Source organism: Euprymna scolopes, chromosome 20 (assembly GCF_053919585.1).
Source record: "Euprymna scolopes isolate OS-2025 chromosome 20, ASM5391958v1, whole genome shotgun sequence".
In the NCBI taxonomy this organism is placed as follows: Eukaryota; Metazoa; Mollusca; class Cephalopoda; order Sepiida; family Sepiolidae; genus Euprymna; species Euprymna scolopes.
This window is the reverse complement of record NC_136501.1, coordinates 110,979,499-111,001,158: the sequence shown is the minus strand read 5'-3', so window position 1 is coordinate 111,001,158 and position 21,660 is coordinate 110,979,499.

Sequence of the window (21,660 nt, the reverse complement as noted above, 5' to 3'; positions counted from 1 at the left end):
CTGGGTTGCCCTCGTGGGGAGCGGTTGCAGGTGCTTTTTGGGGGTTCGCCGCGGGCTGCGGCCCTACCCTCCCGCTTTCTTCCAAGGTCGCCGCGCGCCGGGGCCCTACCTTGTTTCCTGGCGCCGTCTCGCCGGGAGATGCATCAGCTCCCTCACATAGGGAGTCGTTCGCAGTTGAGATGCTGCGCATTTGGGGTGACGTACCCCTCCTGCCTGGCATCGTGGCGGTTGCACTGGCCGCTGGCGCGGACCAAAGTGTAGTGGGGGAAAAGAAAACCCAGGGGAATGGAGGGGGAGGAGCGGACTTTGAAGAAATTAGAGTTTTTGACTTCCCCTCACGGGGATGTCGGGTTAGCAGCTCAGATCCCCCCGCGAGGGGGGAGAGCAGAGAAGAAAGACGCAGTGGGTGCTAGCGGGTCAGAGTGCCGCGTCGCAATTAAGAGAGAGAGAGGGGATAGGCATCCCTGCCCACAGAGGGGAGCAGAAACGAAGCACCCGCCCTACCCCACGTCACCCTACCCACTAACTTACCCCAACGGAAGCGAGAAAGAGAACCCTGTCTGCTCGATCCACTGGGAGAGCAGCGAAGATAGACAAAGTTTGGGCCTGGCAGGTCAGAGTGCTGCTCAGGCAATTAAGTGTGGAGGAATTAGACCATCCCCTGTCTCTAGAGGGAAGAGACCGGAACGAAGAAAAAAAAAACGCATGCAAAAAAAAAAACAACAAAAGCAGGTCTCAACTACCAGCTAGTGGTGCTGGTCCCGAGATTCCAGTCTCCCAAAAAAGGGGATCGGTTTCCGGGTCCAAGCTCCCACAAATGTGGAGTCGGTCCTTTATGTCCTGACTCCCCAAAGGAGGGGGTCGGTCCTTGCTAACGAAAGTTAGTATGAAAACACCTTAACCTAGCCCGAAAGCCCGGTGGCGGAAAGTTTAGTAACTGAGAGAACAGATACTACACTTTGATCTTGTTTATATATTTTATTGAGAAAGAAAAAATTGAACATAAAAAACGTACAAAAAATTCAATTCAACAAAATTAGGCACAAGGCCCTACAAGAAATTGGGAGGGGGAGGGTACAGGGTCTTTTTGACTATGTAACAGATGAGACTTTGAAGTCTTACTCTTGACTGGCAACATTTACCAAAATACCTCAATCACACTGTGGATCCTAATCTAACTAATAACCCCAGCGTTCAATGTAAAATTTAACTATGTACAATTTGTATATTCATTTCTGTATGTTGTGTGTGCATTTTTTTTTTTTTTTTTTTTTTTTTTTTTGTGTGTGTGTGTATGTGTGAGAAAATAAAGTTCGATTTCATTAGAAAGAGTTCTTGAATTAATTGGCATAAAATGTTCGTGGAGTGGGAAAAAACTAATGAAAATGTTCATTTCAAAAATAAGGAAAATCTACTAATGTGTTGTCAGTAAGACCCCCCCCTGTACTATTCTATGTGGCTAGATCCCCCACTGTTTTCCGGGGAACCGAAAACAAGCAGAGCATCCCTAATGGGGTTTGGGGAAGTCGCCTTAATGGAGGTGGGAGAAAATAAAGCAACGGATGGAGGGGGTAGGAAGGTGACCTCTGAGTAGGGGGATGATCGGGGGCATCAGAAAATAAAGATGAGGAGCAGGGGGGTTGGGCAGACTCAGAGGTTCTCTAATACCAAAAAATAAAATCAGGAACAGGATCTCATTTGTACCACCAGTCAAGAGTTACTTTACTGAACTTATAATGCTAACCTAGGCGGGATGGGTTCCGTAGGACCCAGCACCGCCCATGCCATGCCTAAGGAGGGAACACGTATTGAAACTTGGCTCCTCGACGGATGCACAAACTAGTGCTGTGCACCCACCTCTTGTCAAATTCCACTCTAGGCAACCTCTTCCAATCGCATCTGATCTTTACTTTAAGCAAATGTTTAAAGTAAACGATCAGATCCCGATCAGGAACAGATGTCCCTTCGTGGACCAACTTGAGGCGCGCGATCCAAATGGTCATGCGCGCTACTGCTAGGATCGCCAGGAAAACCAAACTTTCCTCCCTGGGGAACGGCGGCTCCATGTTGTACACAAAAGTTTCTACGTCGAGATCGAGCAGACACTCGGCATCGATGATGCGAGCTGTTACCCCCTCGACGTACCTTAATAGGGGCTGTATCCGGCTGCAACTAAAAAACGCGTGCTCGATTGTTTCGGGCTCGCGTTCGTCACAGCACGGACAGAAGCGGCTGGTATGTTCTTTATACCGGAAAAGTACGTCGAAGAGGGGCAGCGCATTTCGGACCAGTCGCCAAGTCAGGGAGAATTCCGAGTTAGGTGTACCTATTTACTATGCCTCCCCACGGGACAGAGTTAGACACCAGGGTCGTTTTTTAACGTGGAGAAAAGGTACAAAAATAAAAATTGTCTCAGTCGTGAAGGATTTCTCCTCCACCGAAAGAGAACAAGAAATAGAAGTGCAGCATCTGCCGGAACAGATACTACACTTTGATCTTGGCCCGAAGGCCAAGAACAACAGAAAAATGGCAAGACACCCATTTATTACTTTCAAGATGTTTTCTTTTTGTCTTTCGTTTTTGTTTATTTCATTCTTTCAGACTTTTTTTTTTCGTTCCGAAATCGTCATTTTTGCTTCAATCAATTCTAGCATTCATATTTTTTTCTTCTTTCTCTCTGTCTTTACTTATTTCTGATTTTCATTCTTGCATTTTCCTCCTCCTTTCCTTCCTCTTTCTTTCTTTCCCAATTACACCCCCTCACTATGATTTATTTCCCTTTCTTTTCTATTACTTTTATTTCTTTTCCTTCTTTTTGGATTATCCTGTCACTGATGTCCGCTATCTTCTCCAGACAGCAAAACAAATCTGTCAAATGGTAAAAAATGTAATGTTGATGTCAACCATGGCAATAAATATGTTTTCAGAATTCTTCCTGGCAGACTATCAATATAGATATAAAGAAAAGCGTATTATATATATCAAGTTGTTTCATAAGTTTCCGCCATTTCACATTTTTTTTTTTCTAAAACATGTTTTGATATTTGGCAAAGTGTTATATATCATCAGAAAGCGCGTATTCTGTTCCACAAAAAAAAAAAAAAAAAAATGGTCATCGTTTTTTGCTCATATAATTTTGTTTCCCGTTTTTTAGAATCGTCAAATGGATTCTCAAGTAGATGAAAAAAAAATCACATTTTCCACACCTCTATCTTTTCGTCTTTAATCGAGGTCAAAAAGGGAGGGAAGATGACCAAGGATATTTGTGCCGTATATGGAGAAAACGCTGTAGCTGAGAGTACTGTTCGAGATTGGTTTACCAGATTCAAACACGGTAATTTGAACTCAATGACGCTCCTCGTTTCGGAAGATAGACGAAGGCCAACCAAGGGTTCTTTTGAAGGAAGATGGCTTTCAGACATGTAGAGAATTGGGTGAAAAGATGAACTGTGATTTTGCGACAATTTCACGCCAACTTCAGTCGATGGGATTCACACAAAAACTTGGAGTTTGGTTCCAACACGAACTTATTTTGCTGTTAAAATTCTTTGATTTTCTTTACAAAAAAAAAAAAAAAAAACTGCGGGAAATTATGCAAAACCTAATATATATATATACATCCGGCTGAGATAATTTTATAAATATTATTTCTTTAATATTCATAATATACTTTAATTTTACCATCTTGGATCATTTTGGTACATTTAATTGTAATTTTTATTTTATTTATATATATATATATATATATACATATATATATATATTTATATATATATATATATATATATGTATATGTATAAGGAATGAAAAAATATACCAGCGGTGGTTGACGTTATGTTTAAAGAAAAAATAGAAAAAACCGAATGAAATTATTAAAAAATCAACGTTTCGTCCTTGTTTCCGAGGACATCTTCAGGATAATTGAAATAAAAATGTGATAAAAGAAAAAGTCATAGATCGTGCGAAAAAAGACAGTTTTTTAAAATCCAACCCATGTCGGGAAAGGACGAATATTCGTCCTTTCCCGACATGGGTTGGATTTTAAAAAACTGTCTTTTTTCGCACGATCTATGACTTTTTCTTTTATCACATTTTTATTTCAATTATCCTGAAGATGTCCTCGGAAACAAGGACGAAACGTTGATTTTTTAATAATTTCATTCGGTTTTTTCTATTTTTTCTTTAAACATATATGTATATATATATATATGTGTGTGTGTGTGTGTGTGTGTGGAACAGTGTGTGAATTATGTATGGATATAAATATGTGTGTATTCCTCAGTGTTAGAAATAAATTATATATATATATATATATATATATATATATATATATATCTAAGAACAATAAGTTAAAATATCTTACAAAACACTTTGAAAAAGAGTTAAAAACATTTAATTTCAAAAAGGAAGCACAAAATAAGTGAATAGTCTTTAATCGGCAGAGTTTTAAAAAAATACTTTCCTTCTCATCAAAGGGTAGGGATTAGCAAAATGCGGGATCGGATTTTGCTTGCAAAAGTATTTAATGAAACTACAAGTAAGTCACAGATCTTACTTGGTAAAAATAGTGAAGCAGAGGGAATGTGGCACAATGACGTAGCCCCTTTAACCTTGTGCCTGACTTTGTGATGAAGTTAAAAACGTTTCATGCTGATGTTTTGTGGGTTTGGGAAGGTTAGAGCATGTCGCTTGGGTTTGAGTGACAGGTGTTTATGAAATTTCACCGGTGTCACAATAATTCAAGGAAGGTCAAACTTACACGCGGATATCTGAAGTTGGAAAAAATAAAACATTGCACGAAACGCATCTCTGTCTTTCTCTTTCGCTCCCTTTCTCTCTTTGAGGGAGAGGGTTGAAATATGATTGCATTGTAAAAACAGTTGAAGCTTGCACCCCATGCGCGGGGGACGTGGTGGTTTGGTGTGCACGCAATGAGTCGACTAAATATGCTTCCTACTTGTTAACTGTTAAATAAATTATATATTTTTATAAACTAGCATTTCAGCCCGACGTTGCCCGGGTGTTTAGAGATATATGCTGAGCACCGCCCCAGAAAGGTCAATTTTTTAAACTTTGACCCCTATTATGACCCATTAACATTTATTGTTTTGGTCTGAAATTAAGTTATTAAGTTAGATCCATGTCCAAGGAACCTATCTAAAAAATTTCAAGTGTTTAGACCCCAAATTGTCAGAGGAGTTTGGTAGAGTTCTCAAAGGTCAAATCGTTGAACTTTGACTCCTTAGTAGCCAAATTTCTGGCCGAAAACTAATCAAAGATTTTCCCAAATCTCAGTACCCAATATATCGAATTTTGAGTCTGTAGACTAAAAATTGACAGAGTTATTGCATAGGGGAATGAACACAGACACACACAAAGACACGTTCACTTTTATAGATATATAGAAATTCATTTGTTCGCTATTTTTGTACAAGTGTTCGATTTCAGCTGTCATTAATGCGACGACAGAAAGCTGCCTGTAACGACGCAACAAACACACAAGGAGCGTTATAGCCGACGATATATCGACCCGTTGTTGTTGTTGTTGATGTTTCCAACATGTGCTTATTGTTAGATATCGTTTATTGCCGGGGAGCTGGTGACGTTCCCAAGACGTTCCTCAACCAAGTACCCCTCCCAGAGAAGAAGCGATAGTACCATAGGAATAGCGGGAAGAAAAAGGTGATTTCACATGACTGGATAGTCTGGTGAAGGGTAAAATATCCAATAACGGTAAAATCCAAAAAAAGTTGATTAAATTTCCAAAAGTAAAATCCAAAGGAATTGAGTTAATGGAAGATGATTCAAAGTAATCCAAAAGGCAGAATTCCGTGGAATAATTCACAAAATGGGTACAAGGAAAAGGGAACGAGTTCAAATAATATTATTAAAAGAAAGATAAATTGTGCGTAGAAAGAAGAGGGGGGGCAACCGGAGTTCTCTCGGAAAATCTGTTCTGTTACATTTTTACTCATATCATGTTTAATGTTTGTGCAAAATTTCAAAAAATTACAAGGCGTAATTATTGGGAAAAGTGTGGACGGACGAACGGACGGACGGTCAAGGGTATAGTTATAGGTCCACTCTCCTGTTGTCAGGGAACCAAAAAGGAAAAAACTAACTAAATAAATAAATAGCGTAAATCTTTTACTTTGTTTCCACGTTAACATTCTCCTTTTAGATGTCGGCTTTTGGAGGTTTTAGGGTATGCTGAAAATGAATATAGCGTTTAAATTTTCCGCAAACAAGTAGTGTTCCAAATATTAAGCAATGTAATTACTTGTGCTATAAGTGGTGGCCATTGTTGTACACGCAAGCGCGCATATATATATTTTTTTTTGAAAGAAAGAAAATCAAAAAATGAAAAAATAGAAGAAAGGTTCACAATTGTTTCTAAACTTATATAAATATTGTCGATATTTCCTACCGACGAGTGTGGGGGCGGGGGAGGGGGGAGTGGGAAAGAAAAGACGTGTAGCTTGCAACGAAAAATTACCTCGTTGCTTACAAGCAAACGTATTCTTGTAAATATAACGCGCTGTTAACAGTTGTCTTACCGGTCTGATAGATCTCTAACAACGACAAGAACAAACTACAACAACAACAAGCCTACAAAGGTGACTCTTTTTATAGTCTCAATCTCTCGTTCAGTGAGATTGAAACGAGACTGGAATGTCTATTTAAGCTATAAGGAATAGACATCCTATTTTCTTCATTAACAAACACCAGATCGGGCCGTTCACAGCCATGAGTGTCTTTCCCTTCCCACCGAGCCACCCTCGGTAAGTCAATCAATTTAATTATCACAATATATAAAATTCATTCACATTCATAAATACTCGTAGTAAACAATTTCCGAACGTAAAATTTAAATTGAAACAAAAACCAGTCGATTTAATAATCACAAGAGAAGATAAAAATACAAATCACCCCCCATGCTAAGAATTTCTTTCGTGTAACAAGATACAAGATGGCCGCCGCATTATATTACTACATGAAACATGCGGAAATGTACGCTTTCAATATCGTGAAAACTAGTTGCAGACCCAAAATTTAAATGCGATATTCGTTTTCAGCACACCCGACTGCCCATAGTAAACAACTTTCTAAAGGTAGGTTTTGTGTTGATCTATCAGGCCACAATGACTCAATAGGTCACTTCTGCATTACACGGACGGCGACATTGTTGGTTGGTTGTTTTTGTTTTACGGCATGTCAACCTTTTTCAGGTTATTTAATGCCGAATCTAGTTGTTTTGAGGAACGATTTTTAATGGAGTATATTTGTTTTTTAAGTCGGATTCTATTTAACCCATAGTTGGGACCCTAACAGGTACTACCACTCCGGGTCAGAGTGGACCTGGGAGCAATGGCAATTAAAGGGTGGCTCCACACTCCCCAAGGCCCGCAAGGTGGGGCCCTCACCATCGGATATAGTTTTAGGTCATATCCAGGACGGCGACATTGTTGGGGATGATAACTCCATTTTTTTCTTGGTCAAATAACGGGGCAAGCAAATAACACGCAAGTTTTTTTTTTTTCCGAACACAAAAATATTTGCAAACCAAAACATTTATTTTATAAAAATTCATCAAAATATAATAGTAAAAACATTTATTGAAAAGTCTGTGTAAGAAAATATAAATTTTAAAAGCAATTTTTGAATTAGAGCAATATTGGATTTTTTTTCTATTCAATAATTTAAATGAAACATTTTTCGAATTAAAGCAACATTGGATTTTTTTTTTTTCGAAATATGTTTTGAATTAAAGTAAAATTCACACTGTAACAAAATATAGATTAGTTTTTGACCGAGAAGCGCTACCTGGCGATAGTTTAGTGAAACTCTACCGCCCCCGAAAGAAAATGGCGCCGTTCATGTAACGGAGAAGTGCCACCCAATGGCTTAAACTCAGTTGATTTTATTGCCGAAGGAACGCCTCCGTCATCCCACAGAAACGCTTACTTCTAAGCTTACAGTAACTGGTATTTCAAAATAGTCACCAATCTAAATTGTGAACACGCCCAACGTTGCTTAACTTCACTGGCCTAACGAGAATTAGCGTTTAAACGTCATATAAATACATTACTTACTTGATCGTCCATCGTTTCCTTCTTGGTTGTTACTTTTAATCACTTTCGAAGCTTTTTTTTTACGATAAAAATGTGAGGCATTAAAGATTCGCTCTATGCCGATATCTAGCCTCAAATAAATCTTCATCGGATAATCTTCTCGTTTTCAATTCAGAAATAGCTAATCCGTTTGTAAATCTCCCGCTTAAAACAAACACTCGAGTGTGTTTGTGTCCGGGTGGCCGTTTATAGATTGCATATAAGAACCTTCTTAACATTAATCATTTATTTCTCTTGACTTGCTAATCTTTCCATCGTACTAAAAGAGTTAATGCTGTAAGATTAGCCATGCTTTCGTACTTTTCGTTGCTTTTTTTTTTTTTTTTTTTTTTTTTTGACTCCCGTATTTTTATTTTATATTTGCTTATATGTCTATCAGATGCGTCTTTGCGTCTCTCTGACAGGCTTTGGCTGTCGGTATCGCGATCTGGATTTCAAACAGCATATTTATTTTCACCGCTAACGCATGACTCCCTACTTGGTACCGATTGCAGTACACAGCTATCGTCTCGACAAACTTCCGAACTAACTTTCACTACCTGAAATGAAAACTTACATAAAATCCCTTGTAAAATCACTAGAAAAATGGTAGAATAATTCTCCCGACCCAGAAAGTATCTCTCAACCTGTTACGGAGCGTGGACGTGCGTATGGCGGCTGTATGCAAATGCCGAACCGCACGCGAAGTGACGCCACGGTAAGGAAAAAGAAAAAAAAAATAGATTATAAAAATGAACATGTGCACAGACCGACGATCACACGTAAGACGATAAGGATCACATAAGAGATCACGATCATTCATTCGCAGAAATTACCTATGAATATATGTTGTTTCAACAGAAAAAAAAGTGAGACCAGTTATTACTTGTCTCCTCTTCCTTGAGACGTACTCTGCTACAACGTGTTGGGTACCAAGTGTGTACACGTTAACACATCTGTAAGCGTGTACTACTTTACATCCCGACGCAATCACCTACCTGTGCAAAAGCCAAATACGCCATAAGATGGAGCACTGCTGCCACATCCGAGGAGGGGCTCCTACAAAAACCGATTTCGAAATTTGATAGCCGATGTCCCTTTCTCTTCTTTGTTACCTCTTTCTCAGAGAAGAAACGTTGCGAGTCCCTCTTGTTGTTATTTATTTTTATGGCAGGTGCTCGACTGAGCTTACTTCTTTGCCCCCCCCGTAATGTACTCGCGTCAAACACCCGACTCGCTGCAATCACTATCAGCAATTTCCCCTACTCTCTATCTCTGACGTAGAGCTAAACGAAAACTACATGAGCAGAACATTTTTTTTCACGTAACTGTTCATGTGTGGAACACAACACCGCAGAGCTACTTCCCTGCTGACTATGACATGGTCGTTTTAAAGTCCAATGCAAACAAGTTCTTGTTGAGCCGTTCTCTAAATTAAATTAACTCCTATACAATTTTCACCATCATGTTGGCTTACCTAGCACTTATTAACTGTTATCCTTGAGTGGCCTCCGGGCCTTGATAAGCAGTGACTCTTCAGTATATATATAATAAAAAAAATTGCTAAATGCGTTGATTAAATGGACGTATCAAAACATTATTTTAGAGTCCATGTTCATTTTAAAATGATCATTTTCATCGATCTGTCACGATGAGCATTTCGGTGTTTTATTTATTTATTTTTTTTTTGCGATTTTTTTTTTACTATTGAGTCACAAGTTATGAAGGCCAAGAGCCACTCGAGGATTAGGGGTCAATACGGGCGGAATAATTATTAGTCAGAGTAGAAGTACTAACAATAATCAATGGAATGAACTGCGTTTGATTACTATAAAGATGCTACTTATCAAGGCCAACAGTCACTCGAGGATAATGAGATTGAATGATTGTCAGCTGAAATATTAGGAACACTATGGGAGTACGACAATTGATCAACAATATGTGTTTGGTTATTTATGCGGCGGTTTATGGCAAGAAGTTGTTGACATTTTTGTCTCGTTTACATCGTTGGTCTGTCATGCTTACGCCGTTGGTCTGTCATGCTTAATATTTTTGGATAGCATTTTATTGGTTTGGAATGCTAAAGCTTGAAATACCGTTTTCATTACAAAACGCGCAAATTAAAGGACGCATGTGTAAACAATCCGTTGCGTTTCTTTCTACGTTTCGCACCTCGATCTTAGATTGTGATGGCGTTCGAGTTTCTATTCTTTTATATAGTATAGTCACCACTCATCAAGGCCCGGAGGCTACTCAAGGATAGGAGTTAATAGGTACTGTAATGGAAATTTGATAAGTTATTTTACAGAATGACTCTTCAAGAACCTGTTTATGTTGGACTTGAAAACGACCATGCCATAGTCATTCGGAAAGCAGCTTAATGGTATTGTGTTTCACAGTTCTGGAAAAAATACTCTGCTCATAGAATTTTCGCTGAGATTAAGGCACAGATAGAAAGTAAGGGAAATTTTTGGTAGTTGTTATAGCTAGTTGAGTGTTTCAAGCCAATAAGTGCATAGATCGTGGCGAAGAACAAGAACAGTTAAGTGTTCAAGTTCGATTAACGGTTAAATTAGCAGAACTGTCTCGCAATTTTACATAATTCCAACACACCTTTGATTCCCTGACATAATATCCGACGTTTTGCTTTCGATGTATATATCAGAGTGCCGATAAAAAAATAATGGGACCCAGAAAAAGGAACAAACCAAATTATATGTTCATCGACGTTTTGTCTTTATTTCAAGACGTCTCCAGAATGATTAATTTGAAGAAAAGAAAATAGCAGGACAATATTTGCAAAATATACTTGTGTTTGTAGCGTGAAAAAGATGTCTTTGTTCTATTTCGGAACATAAAAAAACCGTTAGTATTCAAAGTGTATATAGCGTTGTGGAAAGGAGAGTGGGATTTTTAATGCCATGCAGCCGTTATATGTTTAGAAAAATCTAATGCTGTAACACAGATGCACATGAGCGCGTGAGAAAATATCAGCGGCAGCGAAGCATGACTGGCTGCCAAGAAATCAGCAGCAGCAGTAGCCGAAAAAAAAGACATATTACAATTAAGAAGTGTATGCTAGAAGAAAAAAGAAACAAAAAGAGAAGAAAGTCAATAGTGCTTGTGGAGAAACAACGTTAGCGCCAAAGGAGACGGACGTAAAAAGCAAAGATGAGAATGGGCCGGCTGGGTCCAGCATGAGGACAGAAGAAAGAAAAGCGCGGTCAGGCTAAAATGGACAGGTAGCAGAAAGAGACTTTTTAAGTGGTGCTGAAAGTGACGGGAACAAGTTAAGCATGCATGGTCCCCCATGACTGCACACTGAACGAGGCATAAAAAATGACTAAGTTCAGCATTTGCCCCAGACCCCATTTACACCCGAAAGTCCCCAGGGGACGTCAGATTCTGGTGAAAATAGAACAAACGGTGCAGTTTTAGGCCCTTGAGTTCTGCACCATGCAAAATAATGAAATGACCAAGTGTAAGTCTTGGTCGCCATCTTGGTTACTGATCTGAACTACGCCGCCATCTTTGTTCAACACAATGTCTCAAAACTTAACACTAAGTCGATCATTTGCCCTCCTCACCCCCCTTTAGCCACAAAAGTCCCCAAGGCCTTAACATATTTAAATTTGAGTTCAGCACCATGCAAAAATTGCTAAATGCACAAAATTTTTTGGACAAATATGGTAAAATAGTCCAAAAAATGGAGTGTTTTTATTAGCTGTAAAAGAGCCCCTGGAGCACACCCAAGAGTTGTCACGAAGTATAGACAAACAAACTAGAAATCAGTTAGTTACAACTTTTCAGAAAGTTTTATATATGTCAACTTTAGCCATTTTAACCTGAAAAACACCCCGGGTGGGGGGTGGCAACCAGAGTTTTCCCGGAAAATCCGTTCTGTTGCTTTTTTTTTTTTACTCATATCATGTTTAATGTTTGTGCAAAATTTCAAATAATTCCAAGGCGTAGTTATTGAGAAAAGTGCGGACGGACGAACGGACGAACGGACAAGCGTGAATTTACCACTCTCCTTTTGTTGGGGGACCGATAAAAACGTTTATTAAAAATCAACCTCTGTTCCTTTTTGAATGAATATAGCCGTTATAATTCAAATGTTGGATGTGTAATTGTTTCTGTGTGTTTATTATTTATCGATTGATTATATATATATATATATATATATATATATATATATATATATATATATATATATATATATTAATTATTAAAATGATTTTCTTGGTATAAATTATATATATTAATTTTTATAATTATTATTTTCTTGGTATAAATAAGTTAACCTGTGTCTAAAATAAAGTTATAGTCTGTTAATATACGTTTACTTATTAAAGGAGAAAAATTATATAAACCTCCACGTTGTTCAATTAGAGTTGAGTTTACAATAAATGCTGAGTCAACTTATTTGCTTATTAACACCACAGCAATCTGGTCTTAGCCACACACTATTGTTCACTGTCGCCAAATTAACTTAAAACGTAAAATATATAAGCTAAGGATCGGAAACTCTCCGTCCAGTTTTTTTGTTGTCTTAATCACTGCCACATTCGATTAATGTGAACTTACTAGTTCCGTGTTCGCCACTCCTAGCAGACTGTTTATCCCACTTCTAGGTATTAATCTTACTACACAGAGGAAGAACCGGAAGTAAAACCGACTAAGAAGAAGACGATTTAGGCAGCATTCTTTTATTTAAGCAAAAATTGTTAAACATCTATTTTTTCTGCCTACCAGTACTAAACAAAAGACAAAAATGATGTATAATACATATATATCATGAACGTTTTCGATTCCTTGTCGAATCACCTTCAAGTAACACAAATAAAAAAACAAAAAACAAAAACGACGGAGAAAATATGTGTACGTGTGTATGCACCTACTCTGTATTCAGCATAATATAAAAAATTCTGAAAAAAAAAGAAAGAAAAAGCAGGAACGCACTCATTTCAACAACAATAAATACCTGATGCAAACATAACCGCAGCAGGTATTGACGATGGTAATCTGTTCAAAATAGCGACAACGCAGGCAATATGAGACGTTAAATGAAATTGCAGTTCAAACGCGATGACAGGAAAAAAAAAACGTCAGAAAACAAACATTAATAAAATCTTTATTTGAAATGTAATATGAGCGATCAACAATGTCCACAACTTTAATTGAAAAGTGATCGATCACTATCGAAACGTCCACGACGAGAAAATGGATTTTATATTTAATTAAAACCGTTTCAACAGCTGATGACGTAACCAGGTTAAATATTTTTAAATAATCTATTTATTTGAGTAAAAGGGGGTTGCGCTTTAATTGATTATTATTATTATTATTATTATTATTATTATTATTATTATTATTATTATTATACAAATATTTTGGAAAACTTCAGCACTCGCGTATTATTTAGTTTAATAAATTTCTAGTTGTACTTTATATATATATATATATATATTAGCTAAAGTACCCGTCGTTGACTGGGTTCAAAAATAGCCTACAGAAAATGGACTCTGATTTATGAAAGTATGATAGGTTATGAAAAGGAAGGGTTGTAAAGAGATAGCTTCGAATTTGAGGGTATCAAACCAAATCAAAATATGATGAAAGTAAAAATAAAATAGATAAACCTCATAATTTATTATACCATACCTGTTCACACTGAAACACTTACTACAATATTCTGTGGATCTATATTAAAAAAACTTTGTTAAACTTTGTGATATATTTCCATTCTATGGAGGTCAGGCGCGAACGAACACCCCATAATTTTATTATACCATATTTCTTCAAACTGAAACATAATTATCAAAATATACTTACGCAGATAGATATGAAAAGTCTTTATTAAACTGTGTGCCTATTTCCATTCCATGGAGGCCAGGCGCAAACCACACCCCACAATTTTGTTATATCATCCCTATTTAAGTTAAAACATACGTATCAAAGTATTATTATGTACATCTATATCAAAAACACCTGTAAACGTTTTTTTTTTAATTTTTAAATTTTTTATTTCCATACTTTGTGGATCAGGCGCGTACGCAGACCCCACAATTTTAATGAATCATCATTATGCCAGATCAAATATACCCATTCATGTGTCTCGATACATCTTCTATCATTATATGTGATCAGTTTTCTATGATAGTCAACCATATAGGAGCCTATTCGTGACCAGACACACACAGACGTTCAGTATTATATATATATATATATATATATATATATATATATATATATATATATATATATATATATATATATATAATTTTTTCGAGGGTAAACAGTTAAATATGGTTGCTACAAACATCCTTCTGTTTCAGTCAATGAGACTTCGTTAGGCGACCCGGAACCATTCGACGCTATAGAAAAAAAAAAAAAGGAAAAGACTGAGCTCTTCAAAGAAAAAAATATATAAAAGTTGCAAGATTTCTTTAAAAGAAGGATAAAAAATGGAGAGATCGCATTTCAATCTTTTTGGAAAATTGTTCACAAAGTGCTACAGCTGTCGTTATAGACAATATAAATTTAAAATGATTAAAGTGTGTCGTAATTTTATCAGAACAGTGAATTGTGTTAGTGGGTAGGTGGGTGGGGTGTCTGTTATAAACTAATTTTTGCGTATCAATATATATATATATATATATATATATATATATATATATATATAACTACTTCATTTACTCACATAAATTTAATATACGAAAGTATAGATTTATGCGTAAACTTTTAGTATTTACTTCAAAAGGCAGAATATTCAGTGTAGCTTAATCGCCATATATATATATATATATATATATATATATATATATATATATATATATATATATTCTTCAGAATAATTTTTATTTAACAATCAGTGGTTATGTAAACGTGAGATTGTTGGTTTACAAAATATTACTGGCAGTAATATTCTATAAGCTATCCCATCTAAACAAGAATTGCTCGATATGCAAGATAGAGCAAATAAATTAAATTGTGATTCAATGAATTTCAAAAAACTTTCATTGAAATGAAATGAAGTGGTTGAGTTTCATATCAAAGAATTTTTATTAATATATATATATATATATATACATATATATATGCGTATGGGCGTGGCTCAGAGGTTAAGGAATGAGGATGGAGAGTTGTATCAGGTTTAATATAGCAATCGATAAACAATTGTCTCAATTATAAAAAATATGTCATCTGTATGAAACAAAATATCATATTTAAACATATCATATGACCGGGCAACACCTGGCAGCCTGCTAGTGTATTCCAAAATTCATATTCATCTGTTCATTAGTTTATATTTTGTCCATTACATTGTAACAAAGCGCGGACGCGTGTATGGCAGCTGTATGCAAATGACCGAGCCGTGTGCGAGATGACGTCAGGAAAGGAAGAAGAAAAAGGCCGAGAATCATCTCAGAGAATGGAAAGAGATAGAGGTGAGTCGAGTTGAATACGTTCCCTTTTCCTTTTTTATGTTCCTTGCGACGGAGTCTACAACGTGTTGGGTGCCTTTATATTAAAACACGTGTAAGACGTGGGTAAGGTTATAACCTGACCATTGCTTCCGTGCTTGTTAATGACAAATGGGAAGCGAGTGTTTTCGTCCTGACACTAGAAGATTACCGTATAGACTCAATGGGCTCCCTCTATCTGGTTTGTTATTTCAGCAGCTCACCTCTCTCCTAGATCTATTGCCTTCCATTCACATGTATAGTACCCCTCCCTCAGAATATCAAAAAGGAATCAAACAGATGTTATACCTTGCCAAAGGGTGACCTGGAACGGTACTAGACAGAGATGTCCATCTCCTTGATGTATTTTTTATACATATTCACATTATACCTCTATAAGGCCACCATTCGCCCATGTATGGAGTATTGTCGTCATATTTGGGCTGATGCATCTGCTACTAGTCTCTCGCTCCTAGACAAGGTTCAAAAGAGAGTCGCCAATCTGATAGGTCCTGAACTGTCATCCAAACTTCAGCCTCTGTCCCATCGACAAAATGTAGCATCCCTCTTCCTGTTCTACAAGTGCTTTAACGGTGAATGCTCTGACGAAATGAAAGCACTTGTGCCCCCTCGACGTAAATACCCCCGACAAACCCGACAAGCAACTAAATCCCACCCTTCACAGTAGAAATCCCTAGATGTAAAAGAGCCTTCTACGCTAGTAGTTTCTTCCCCAGAACAGCTAGACTCTGGAATTCCCTTCGAAGCCCCTGCTTCCCCAACTGTACTGACATGCAGAAGTTCAAGTGTAACGTGAACTGATATCTTGCTGCCCAATTCCCTACATAGTACCCCTGATGCTTATGTCCCTGATAGTAGCCCCCTACAACAAAGTGGCAATGTGCCCTGTTTGGGGCGAAAATGTAAAAAAAAAAAAAAATATTCACAAATAGTTACCCAGCTGGTACTGACTAGGCTGAACGTTGCTTACCTTTGGTGATTGAACCAGAACCGGTTGTGTCAACGTGATTATTCCGTCTACGAGATATTTGAAGCCATTCTATTAGTAGATTGGCGATTTACTCAGCGATTGCTTGCCTATTTACATCAAGAGAAAATAGTACATCTAAACATTTGACTACTTTGCAAATTGATTTCCACTCTCAATAACGCTTATCCTTGAGTGGCTATTGGTCTTGACAATTGGTGACCCCGAAAGTAAAAAAATGATAAAAAAATCTTTGATAGTTTTGTTTGTTATTTGTCAGTGGGCTCACTTATGAATTGCAAGAATTTCTCATATTTATGAACTCGTCGTGTGATGAAATTCAAGTTGGGCTAATACAAACTGCAAATAAATGAATAAATAAATAAATAAATGAATAAATAAATAAATAAATAGGAAGAAAGCAGAAGCCCAAGTCGAAGAAACTTGTAAATTTTTACATATTTTTATTTTTATTTTTTTTTTGTTTTCTTTTCTCAGTTGGAAAGTTTGTCTGCGTACGCGGTTGATAGGAAGCCATTTTTTGACAGGAACTTGATTCGATTTAAATTTTATGCCCTGAAGGGTTGGCAAGAAGAAGAAGAAGAAGAAGAAGAAGAAGAAGAAGAAAGCGATAGGAGAGTATGTGATAGTATGTATATGAGAAAGAATGCGAGAAAAAGAATTAGATATGCATGCGAGTTATGGTAAGGGCATGTAAGGAATCGTGAGAGTGGATGTTTCTATGTGGATTAGTAAGTGGAATACTGTAAGAATGAGACTGTCATATTTTTTTTTTTTTTTTTTTTTTTACAAAGGCAACACCACATTATCAAGGCCCAGAGGCCACTCAAGGATAAGGGTTAAAGAGTGTACAGTAGAAATTGGTCAATATAGTAATCATTAGTAATGAAAATTTGGTAAATTTAATAACTTATATGGAACGGCTCATCAAGAACTTATTTACTTTAGACTTGAACACAACCATATTGTAGTCAGCCGGAAAGCAGGAAAACGGAAGACAATTCCACAGGCGTGCAGTTCTAAGAAAGAAGCTTTGTTCATAAAATCACGATTTTCTTTTAACGGCTAATTTAAAAAAAAAATGTTTTGAACGCTACTAACTGAATTTCTTTCAACACAGTTTGCAATTTGGAGACGGAATTGTTTTTTGTTGAGATAAGTGATTTCAATCATGCTTTTTTATATATATATATATATATATATATATATTTCATATATATATATATATATATATATATATATATATATATATATATATATATATATATATATAATTATTTTTGGAGGGTACGAAACTTTATTATAGCAGTTAAAAAAGGGAACACTGAATTTTTGTATCAATGGTAAAATAGAAGGATGGAGGAAAACATTCAATGGAGGTTAAAAAAAAAAGTAAATAAACGGGTAAAGTCAGCCGACCGGGTTTCGCCCTCACTTGTCAAAGCCGAATTGAGGGATTTTGATTTTTGTATAGGGAAACCAATTCAAACGTGAGAACGAGTAAAATAAAATCAAACTATCAGAAAAAAATTGGGGGAACGACTTAAATAAATATATCGTTATGATAATTATACAATATATGATAATATAATATAAAAGGGCGCTTCCTCTCCATTGTATAATTATTATAATGATAGATTTATTTTAGTCGTTCCCCCAATTTTTTTTCGATAGTATGATTTTATTTTAGTCGTTCCTCCGTTTGAATTCGTTTCCCTATACAAAAACGCCCCCCTCCGGGGTGTTTGGAGGTGTGTGTTGAGCAAAAATAAAAAAAAAACGTGGTAGTAGGCACGCAGGCTCGAACCCGTACCGCGAAGGAGAAAAAGAACGTGAAAAAAGTGACGTCTTTGCTGTTGCGCCCATCGCCAAACCACAAGTAACGAATGTTTAAATTAAGGCTAGTCAATCGAAAAACGGGGATGACTTTCGAAAATATCGGCGAAAAAAGCGACCCCTCCCTGTAGAAAAGTGCCCAGTTGAGAATTAAGGAATTAATGTTTTTAGGAACGCTTTCGATATTTGTCGTCCGAAGGGTAGTGTTTCAAAACGATGCCAATCTCGAGAAAATCCGTCGCTTCTATCGAAAGTTTTAGGCAGACATGCAAACATACAAACATACATACACACGTTTAAATAGATTTTTTCCCTTTATATTATAGACTAGTGAGGTGCCTGGCGCTGCCTGGCTGTTTGGAGGTGTGTGTTGAGCAAAAAAAAAAAAAAAGAAGAAAAGTGGTAGTATGCAGGTAGGCTCGAACCCGTACCGTGAAGGAGGAAAAGAATGTGTGTGTGTGTGCGTGTATTTTTTTTTTAAAGGCCTGCTTTGGGTAGGATTGAAACCGCTATCTTTGGACAATGCTAATCTGGAACCGTAGAATGTATACGATTCAGAAGATAGCGGTTTCAATCCTACCCAAAGTAGGCCAGAGGATTGGGTGGCCAAAACATGGTGAGACAACAACAACTATGGAAGGCAGTAATTGCTAAGGATATAGTGTAAAGACTCAGCATGCGTATCCCGTCAAATTAATCACCTGAGGAAGGCCAGAGGAATAGTTGGTCGAAACGTCGTGAAACAACAACTCTGAAATGAGGATAACTTTCCGCAAATAAATAAATGTACAAATTATTCATCCCACAGAATTCCAATAATAAAATAAATAGTATGCCAATTATGTAATTAAATTCAATAAATATCCTGTATATCACTCGTTTATCTCTCTCTCTCTCTCTCTAGACTTTGTCTCTAACTCTGCCCTGTTCAGTAGTTTTATTATTATTATTATTATTATTATTATTATTATTATTATTATTCATAACTATTAATTACATTATTTTTACCGTTTAACAATTTCATTTCAATTTCATTATACAATTGCGTCTCATTTTTGCCGTTTGAATTAAATGCTTTTACGTTGCAACATTAAAAAAAATATATTAAAAATCACAATCTTCTTCCACAAACGACTAAAATGATTCACGTGAACTTTTTCGAACATGATTGCTAGGAATAAACGCTGTCCACGCTAGAAATTTCCAATTCTTTCAACGGGTTTCTTTTTCTTTTTCATTTCGATATTTTTTGTGACCAAGAGCGGAGGTCCGCTTGAAATATAAAAAAAAAATAACAATAAAAATATTAAATACAACGTATTCTTATGCACATCTATATCAAAAACACTTGTAAACTTTTTAAAAAATTTTTTTATTTCAATACTTTGTGGACCAAACACGAACGCAGACTCCACAATTTTAATGAACCACCGTTCTGCCAGATCAAATATACCCATTCATGTGTCTTGATACATCTTCTATCATTATATTTAATCAGTTTTTTAAAATAGTCAATCATATAGGAGCCTATTCGTGACCATACACACACAGAGGCATTCAGCTTCACACACACACACACACACACACACACACACACACACACACACACACACATATATATATTGTGACGATAGTTGAAGTATATCAATATCGTATTAATAAAAAACAAATAAATTTAATGATTAAAAATCCAAAAGCGTGAGACAAGTTAGCCGTTACCATAGCAACAACGGCGATATCTAAGAGTGAAATTTAAAATTCAGAAAAAACGTATCCAGCATCTCTTTCGGAAAAGGCTAGCCGTTAAGAATTTTAAACGCCAAATTAGTTTAAAAGGACTATTAGAAATACGAAAATTTAGATTTCGTTAGTGCTTGACAAAAAGAAAGAAAAAAAAAACAAAACACTATAAACAAATGGCGAATCAACCATTAAGAGACATAAAAACAAAATCAATGGTAAAAGGGGAATAACTCTATAAACCTTTTTTTGTTTTGAATCCGTTTTGATTCGTTGTTTAGAGCTCAAGAAAAAAAAGACTTATGAACTGAAATATTAGTGTTATTTTTTTTTAAGTTGTATATATTACCTGTCCGTTCTTTGATTGAATTAATCATATCTTCATGTCCAAAATATATGTCGAGACTTTTCCAACCCACATTCTATTGCAGCGATGATTATCCATCTATTTAAAATACATTTTATACAACACACAACACTATAGACCGCATTTAAACCCGAGAAGAGAGCGGATAATTGTTATCCCCGTTTTAATGCTCTTTTTTATTGGTGGAGGAAGTCGATGAAATACGGGCTGGCGTGTACCCCTCTACAGCGAACTTCCACACGATCTGAGATAAAATATTCCTTTTTCTTTTTTAGTTAATTTATAAAAAAAAGGTAACCACAGAAGAGGCACGTAACAATATATATATATATATATATATATATATATATATATATATATATATATATATATATATATATATATATATATATATATATATATATACTAGCATTGCAGCCCGGAGTTGCCCGGGTGTTTGGAGGTGTATGTTGAGCAAAAAAAAAAAAAAAGCGGTCAATTTTTTTTGAAACTTTGACCCCTATTATGACCCCTTAACATTTATTGTTTTGGGTTGAAATCAAGTTATTAAGTTAGATCCAATTTCCAAGGAACTTATATCTAAAGTTGCAAGTGTTTATGCCCCAAAATTGGCAGAGGAGTGTGGTAGAGTTCTCAAAGATCAAATCGTTAAACTTTGACCCCTTAACAGCCAAAACTTTTATATATATACTAACATTTCAGCCCGGCGTTGCCCGGGTGATTAGATGTGTATGTTGAGCAAAAAAAAAAAAAAGTGGTAGTAGGAAGACAGACTCGAACCCCTACCGCGAAGGAGGAAAAGAACGAGGAAAAAACTTGACGTCTTTTCTGTTACGACCGCCGCCAAACCGGAAGTGACGTAGGTTTAAATTAAGGCTAGACAATCGAAAGCAGAGGGTGACTTTCAAAAATATCGGCGAAAAAGCGCCTCTGTTTTGAAAAGTGCCCAATTGAAGGTGAAGATATTAATGTTTTTAGCCAATTTTTCGATATTTGTTGTCTGAAAGGTGACACTTCAAAACGATACTGAACTTGGTCAAATCCGTCGCCTCTGTCGAAAGTTTTAGGCAGACATGCAAACATACATACATACATATATTTATATATTAGTAACTAAAAATTTTCGACCCA